General features: G+C 48.5%; 2 non-coding genes and 1 pseudogene across 2 annotated transcripts; all 3 read left to right on the top strand.

The window, feature by feature from the left end:
• The first annotated feature begins 3430 nt into the window (after window positions 1-3430).
• On the top strand, window positions 3431-3585 carry LOC131738669 (U2 spliceosomal RNA; annotated as a pseudogene).
• Window positions 3586-4184: 599 nt separating this feature from the next.
• LOC131739233 (U2 spliceosomal RNA) lies at window positions 4185-4375 on the top strand. The gene has a single exon (XR_009330400.1). It is a non-coding gene; the product is annotated as a U2 spliceosomal RNA (small nuclear RNA).
• Window positions 4376-4955: 580 nt separating this feature from the next.
• LOC131738389 (U2 spliceosomal RNA) lies at window positions 4956-5146 on the top strand. Its single transcript, XR_009329941.1, has one exon. It is a non-coding gene; the product is annotated as a U2 spliceosomal RNA (small nuclear RNA).
• Window positions 5147-7669: the final 2523 nt, after the last annotated feature.

Raw genomic sequence — 7669 nt, 5'->3', positions numbered from 1 at the left:
GAAAAAGTACAAACTATTCCTGGAAAGTCTAGACGGCAGCAGGAGATTGAACGCTTAGTTAGAGAAAGGAGACAGCTGAGGAACCAATGGAGAAGAGCAGAACAAAGTCAGAAGGAGGGACTCAATCTCTTACAAAGGGTCATAAAAGATAAGCTTGCAACATTGCGCAGAGCTGAGCGCCTACGGAAACGCTACAAAAAGAAGGAGCGTGCGAGAGCTAACTTTTATAAAGACCCATTCAAATTTGTAAAGAAGTTATTCACCAGTGAGAAGAATGGCACACTAAAAGCAACTAAGGTTGAGCTGGAGAGATATTTGGAGGAAACACATACAGATTCAAAAAGGCAGGAGCCTATGTCAATTCCGTCAGACATCCCACCTATCAATCCACCAGAATACCAAATGGAGGACTGTGCACCTAAGTGGAAAGAAATAGAGCAAGCTGTGAAAAAAGCAAGGGCTTCATCATCTCCAGGGCCTAATGGAGTTCCGTACAGAGTGTACAAGAGTGCTTCAGGAGTTCTACGAATTCTGTGGAAATTGATGAAAGTGACATGGGAAAAACAGGTTGTACCAAGAGCATGGCGCCGAGCAGGTGGAGTCTTTATACCTAAAGAAAAAGATTCTACAAGCATCAGTCAGTTTCGTCCCATTTCCCTATTAAACGTAGAAGGCAAGATTTTCTTCAGCATTATTGCTCAGAGATTGTCAGCTTACCTATTAAAGAACTGCTTCATTGACACTTCAATACAAAAAGCGGGCATTCCAGGTTTCCCAGGTTGCTTAGAACACATCAATGTGATCTGGCAACAAATTCAATCAGCTAAAAAGGAGAGGAAGGAGCTCCATGTGACATTCCTGGATTTGGCTAATGCATATGGTTCAGTGCCACATGAACTACTTTGGGCAGCATTTGATTTTTTCAGTGTACCGATGACAATAACAAATTTAGTGAAAGCCTATTTTGGAGATTTACAATTCAGTTTTTCAACTTCAGAATTCAGCACTACATGGCAATGCCTAGAGGTTGGAATAATGGCAGGATGCACCATTTCTCCACTGGCTTTTACCATGGCAATGGAAGTAATCATTAGGGCATCAAAATGGGTAGTAGGAGGAGAGCGCTTGGCTTCTGGAATGCGACTACCACCAATTCGAGCATACATGGATGACATGACAACCATGACTACAACAGTAGCCTGCACTAATCGATTATTGGGCAAATTAACCAATAACATTGAATGGGCACGAATGCAATTCAAGCCCACTAAATCAAGGAGCATCTCTATAATTAAAGGCAAAGTAGTAGATAAAACATTCTTCATTAATGGTGAGGCAATACCAACAGTGTCTGAGAAGCCAGTGAAGAGTCTTGGGAGATGGTACGACGGGGATCTAAAGGACACAGTTCGTGTGGGAGAAGTTAGACAACAAGCAGTGGAAGGGTTGAAGAGCATAGACAGCTGCGCTCTACCAGGTAAACTAAAACTCTGGTGCTTTCAGTTTGGTCTACTGCCGAGGTTGCTGTGGCCACTGACTGTGTACGAGGTTTCTTTGACAACAGTAGAGAAGCTGGAAGCTTTAATCAGTTCATACATCAGGAAATGGTTGGGAGTTCCACGCTGCCTCAGCAGAGTGGGACTTTATGGTAAAGGAATACTGCAGCTACCAGTCTCTGCTCTAACCGAGGAGTTTAAGTGCGCCAAGGTCAGACTGGAAATGACTTTAGTAGAGTCACGCGATAAATGCGTAAGGGAGGCAGCACCTGTGTTGAAAACTGGAAGAAAGTGGGCGGCAAAGAAAGCTGTGGAAGATGCAAAGGCTGCCCTTCGAATTGGTGATATCATGGGGCAAGTTCAGCATGGAAGAGGGGGTCTTGGTTTCAGTTCAACTCCTCCTACATGGCACAAGGCGGCCCCAGCTCAAAGGAGGAAGCTGGTAGTCAACGAGGTGCAAAAGCAGGAGGAGAGGATGAGGTGTATAAAGGCCATTTCCCAGGCCAAACAGGGAGAATGGATGAGATGGGAGAGTGTGGAACAACGCAAGATTGGCTGGCAAGACCTATGGTCAATGGAACAGAGCAGGATCAGTTTCCTCATCAGGTCAACATATGATGTTCTCCCATCACCACAGAACCTAAACCTCTGGGTAGGAGAGGATCCCTCATGTCCTTTGTGTTCAACACCTGCAACATTAAGGCACATTTTGACAGGATGTAAGGTGGCTCTTAGCCAAGGACGGTTTACTTGGCGCCATGACCAGGTGCTGCAATGTTTGGCTTTAGCATTGGAAGACAAGCGTAACATGACCAATAAGTTGCCACCTGTTCCATCAAAACATTACACACAAAAGACAACATTCCTCCGCCCAGGAGAGCAACCACCAAGAAAAGGTGTTAAAACCAATCCTCGCCCAGGACAACTGGAAGCTGCTAGAGACTGGAATATGCTGGCAGATGTTGGTCAACGGCTTATTTTTCCACCTGAGATTGCCACCACTAACCTTCGACCAGATATTGTCTTGTGGTCTGGATCAGCACGCCTTGTTCACCTGGTAGAGTTAACAGTGCCATGGGAGGATGCTGTAGATGAGGCGTATGAGAGGAAGAAACTGCGGTATGCTCAACTAGCCACTGAAGCGGAACAGCGAGGATGGAGAGTTCGGGTTTACCCAGTGGAAGTGGGTTGTCGAGGATTTGTGGCACACTCTACAACCCGGTTTCTCAGAGACGTCGGATTCAGTGGCCAAGAGTTGCGTCGCACAGTGAAGAACTTATCTGAAGCAGCAGAGAGGAGCAGCAACTGGCTGTGGTTGAGACGGAAAGATTCTGGCTGGGGACAGGTAAGTAAGCTGGGCTGAGTTGAGTGGGGGACGGAGGGGGGTGATGCTGGGACGCCAGAATCACCGTCGAGCCCTCTTGAGGTGTCGTGGGCTAGTCGACGAAACACTGAGGATGGAAGGTGCCCACTTGAAAACCCCAGAGATGTACCCTACTTAGCTCAATCCAGACGGTTGTCATGCTGATGCGCTGGGGAGGCCGCACTTTGGTTGATCCCCGGAGCCAGCATCGCAGCCGTTGTGTGTGCTGATGCGCCAGGGAGGCAAAATAAGCTGATCCCTGGAGCCAGCATTACACTTCAGCCATTAACACCAGACAGAAGGATATCTACATCATCATATGGAAGGAAACGTAAATGGATGGAGACACATATGGATCACATTAGTTTACTGTAAAGCTACGTCTTAGTTGGTGCTTATCTTGGCGAGAGCCGAGTTCAAATCAGCATGAAGTTTTAACATCTACTCTCGTGTAATGGAAATCATAAATGCTTTTAAAACAAAATGTATGTCTGTATGCATGAATGTCATCTTTAAAAGAAATGTAAAATGAATGAAAAAAACGAATGGGTGTAAATGTAAAAAATGTAAAATCTCAATAAAAGAGTATTAATATCTGATACGTCCCCTATCAGGGGACCATATATTAAATTGATTTTTGGAATCGGGAGATGGAACAGGGGCTTGCTCCGTCCACTCCACGCATCGGCCCGGTATTGCAGTACCTCCGGGAACGGTGCACACCTTTCTCTAACGTTGGTCAAAGTCAGATCTGGATCTCTCCTGTGAGCATTTTGTCTACCCCTGCTGGAGGGAGAGTGCCAGTGTTGATGCAAGTTTTCCCGCCGTTTTACTTCTTTTTTTTTTCTTTCTCTCTTTCTTTCTTTCTCTCTTTCTTTCTCTCTTTCTCTCTTTCTTTCTCTCTTTCTTTCTTGCTGTCTTTCTTTCTTTTATTCACATGTGGTGATGATGTAGACAGCAGCAGGTTGTTTCCTGGGAGCATGCAGCTAACCAGACAAGTGTGGTGGAACATGTCCCTATGCCAGGACCTTCTTAGCAAGCCAGCCAGCCAGCGAGGCACAGTTGTAGTTACCCAAGGCACCTTGCACAGCATAGCAGCTTGGCATGACTATTTGTAAGACGCACTCCGCCAGTTTATGTTTTGTTTTTGGTGTTATGTGTGTGTTTTTGCTTTGTTTTGTTTCCTCCTGCTTAAATTGCACATTTCCCCTCTGGAAGCAGCAGCCCGTTTTTTGGGGGTCTGCTTGTGCTTGGAATTTTGCACCCACCTTTGAATCCCCCTGTGCCGTCCGGGCTGGGGGGCCCCGGGCAAGGGCCAAGTCGCCATCGCTTCTCGGCCTTTTGGCTAAGATCAAGTGTAGTATCTGTTCTTATCAGTTTAATATCTGATAAGTCCCCTATCAGGGGACCATATATTAAATTGATTTTTGGAATCGGGAGATGGAACAGGGGCTTGCTCCGTCCACTCCACGCATCGGCCCGGTATTGCAGTACCTCCGGGAACGGTGCACACCTTTCTCTAACGTTGGTCAAAGTCAGATCTGGATCTCTCCTGTGAGCATTTTGTCTACCCCTGCTGGAGGGAGAGTGCCAGTGTTGATGCAAGTTTTCCCGCCGTTTTACTTCTTTTTTTTTTTCTTTCTCTCTTTCTTTCTTTCTCTCTTTCTTTCTCTCTTTCTTTCTTGCTGTCTTTCTTTCTTTTATTCACATGTGGTGATGATGTAGACAGCAGCAGGTTGTTTCCTGGGAGCATGCAGCTAACCAGACAAGTGTGGTGGAACATGTCCCTATGCCAGGACCTTCTTAGCAAGCCAGCCAGCCAGCGAGGCACAGTTGTAGTTACCCAAGGCACCTTGCACAGCATAGCAGCTTGCCATGACTATTTGTAAGACGCACTCCGCCAGTTTATGTTTTGTTTTTGGTGTTATGTGTGTGTTTTTGCTTTGTTTTGTTTTCTCCTGCTTAAATTGCACATTTCCCCTCTGGAAGCAGCAGCCCGTTTTTTTGGGGTCTGCTTGTGCTTGAAATTTTGCACCCACCTTTGAATCCCCCTGTGCCGTCCGGGCTGGGGGGCCCCGGGCAAGGGCCAAGTCGCCATCGCTTCTCGGCCTTTTGGCTAAGATCAAGTGTAGTATCTGTTCTTATCAGTTTAATATCTGATACGTCCCCTATCAGGGGACCATATATTAAATTGATTTTTGGAATCGGGAGATGGAACAGGGGCTTGCTCCGTCCACTCCACGCATCGGCCCGGTATTGCAGTACCTCCGGGAACGGTGCACACCTTTCTCTAACGTTGGTCAAAGTCAGATCTGGATCTCTCATGTGAGCATTTTGTCTACCCCTGCTGGAGGGAGAGTGCCAGTGTTGATGCAAGTTTTCCCGCCGTTTTATTTCTTTTTTTTTCTTTCTCTCTTTCTTTCTTTCTCTTTCTTTCTCTCTTTCTTTCTTGCTGTCTTTCTTTCTTTTATTCACATGTGATGATGATGTAGACAGCAGCAGTTTGTTTCCTGGGAGCATGCAGCTAACCAGACAAGTGTGGTGGAACATGTCCCTATGCCAGGTCCTTCTTAGCCAGCCATATACTCTGGCTTCTCTTCAGTTCGAATAAATCTTTCTAAGACTAAGGCTTAGAGGGTAGTGGCATTGCCCGCTCCCTCCGAGGGTCTGTGAGAGGTTTGTTCGGGTGAGGAGGAACAGAATTTTTTTTATTTTTGACTGGCTTTCTTCAGCTCGGCAACTTTTTGGAAGACTAATGCTCAGTCTGGTTTTGGCTTGCCCAATCCAGGCCGAGGGTCTTTCAAGATTTTGTTGACTGTTGAGAGCAGTTTTTTCTTTTTCAGGCGGTTCCCGTTTTTTTCTTTTTCAGGCGGTTCCGGCTTTTCCAGACGTTCCTGGAGTTAGAGAGAAGGAGGACCTACCATCCAGACGACCTTTGAGGACACTTTGATGACCTAGACGACCTCATCCCCAGCCCTTGATTGTAATCGAGATCCAGACCGAGAGAGCAGCAGGCGCCCAGCAGAGGGCGCCATCTGGGAGGAGCAGAGGGCGGCCCCGGACCCCGAGGAGGCGTCACAGCCACGATTCTTCCTACGTGGTCTCGGTGCCAAGCAGCGCCCCCTACTCCGCCAGGGAAGGACACCGTTCACCTGGGGAGGGGGTCCCTCTTGCAAGGCGACCATCTCCTCAGGGACTAAAGTAATAGTTCCTTCAACTGCCCAGATTTGCTGCTTACGTTGTCTCTTTTCCGTAGAGAGAGACAACCCGGACGTCCAGAGGCTTCTCCCACCCCAATCGGAGGAGCCAGCTGAAGGATGGCGTTCCGGCCAACCCAGGAAACCAGGAGGCACAATGCGGTGCGCTTCACAAGAAACAAGCAAGATGAAACGGAACCAGGACTGACGAGACTGGAGTTCAGCCGGACCATTCTTCAGAGGGGTATGGGTTTTTCCCCTTCTGACTTGAATTGTTTGGTGAAATTGCCAGGGCTTAAGGAAGTGTTTGAGGTCAGTTTTAGGAACCCCCAAAAGTTACAAGAAATGTGGTCCTTTTGGGGGGAGAATAAATATCTCGCTCCATACAAAGAATTTTGTGTGGCTGCACTGACAGACAGAGAAATGAAAGTTGTTACTGTCCAATTTTTCAATGAGGCTGTTAGCGACTATGATATTACAACATGGCTTAACCGCTATGGGAGGGTGTCATCAGAAGTGAGGAAAATTACAGATGAAGATGGGGTTTGGACAGGAGCCAGAAAGTGGCTGGTACGCCTTAATGTTGATCCATCGGGCATTGGAGGCGTCCGCCACATTCCAAACTCCATAGTGTTAGGGCCCAACAGAGGGCTGGTATTCTATAATGGGATGCCAAAACTCTGCAGGAAATGTGGGGAATTAGGACACCTGACGGCCGCGTGTACTGTAGTCAAGTGCAGGAACTGCGGCGCCCCCCACGAGACCAGCCACTGCAGAGAAGAGAGGCAGTGCAATTTGTGTGGAAAGAAGGGGCACCTGTTTAAGGACTGGCCCTCTTCCTATACCAACATGGCCAGAGCCAGCAAGGCAAACATGAACAAGCCTAGGCCTGAGCAGGAAGAGGGAGCAAGTAACAAAGATCAGTCCACATCACCACCAACAGTATCCAAGACCCAGACTCCAGCACCACCATCATCACCAGCACCCCCTCACCCCCCCGCCCCCGAGACATGTCCCATTTTACGAGGACCCCTTCCCCCAGCCCAGAGAGAGAGTACAACAGCCACTCCACTAGCTCCTCCAGTAGCTCCTCTGATGCAGAACACGAGTCAGGGAGGGAGCCCGGACCCAGCAGCGCCCCCCCCCCTGAGTAGGGCCCTCTCAGCGCCAGCACTCCCCCTCGGCTCTCGTTATGACGCCATAAGGATTGAGTCCGTGGGGGAGGAAAGCAAAAGCGACAGTGAAAGTGAGAGTGAGAAGGAGGGGAAGGGAGTGAAGAACCAGCAGAGGGTGGGGAAAAGAAAGGGTAGAGACGAGGGGGGGAAAAGAAAGAAGATCAGGATCAAAGACAGCAAGTTGCAGGTGGCCCCCATAGATCCAAAACCAGCTAATGTCCACACAAAGTCCCCAGTCTTGCCCTCGCAAGCAGAGACGGAGGCGAGTGGGACGGCTACACTGCCGCCTAGTGGGCAGGTAGCAGCCAGCCAGGGCATCCCCAGCCAGCCTTCCCAGTCGTTGGCACAAACCCTAGCACACCTCGCAGAAGAGGTGTTCACTAATGCACCGAGGGAGAGGTCGGGGTCAACACCTTCCCTGACCAGCAGTACCTCTGT

Source organism: Acipenser ruthenus, chromosome 10 (genome assembly GCF_902713425.1).
Source record: "Acipenser ruthenus chromosome 10, fAciRut3.2 maternal haplotype, whole genome shotgun sequence".
NCBI lineage: Eukaryota > Metazoa > Chordata > Actinopteri > Acipenseriformes > Acipenseridae > Acipenser > Acipenser ruthenus.
This window is presented reverse-complemented; position numbering and strand designations above follow the sequence as displayed.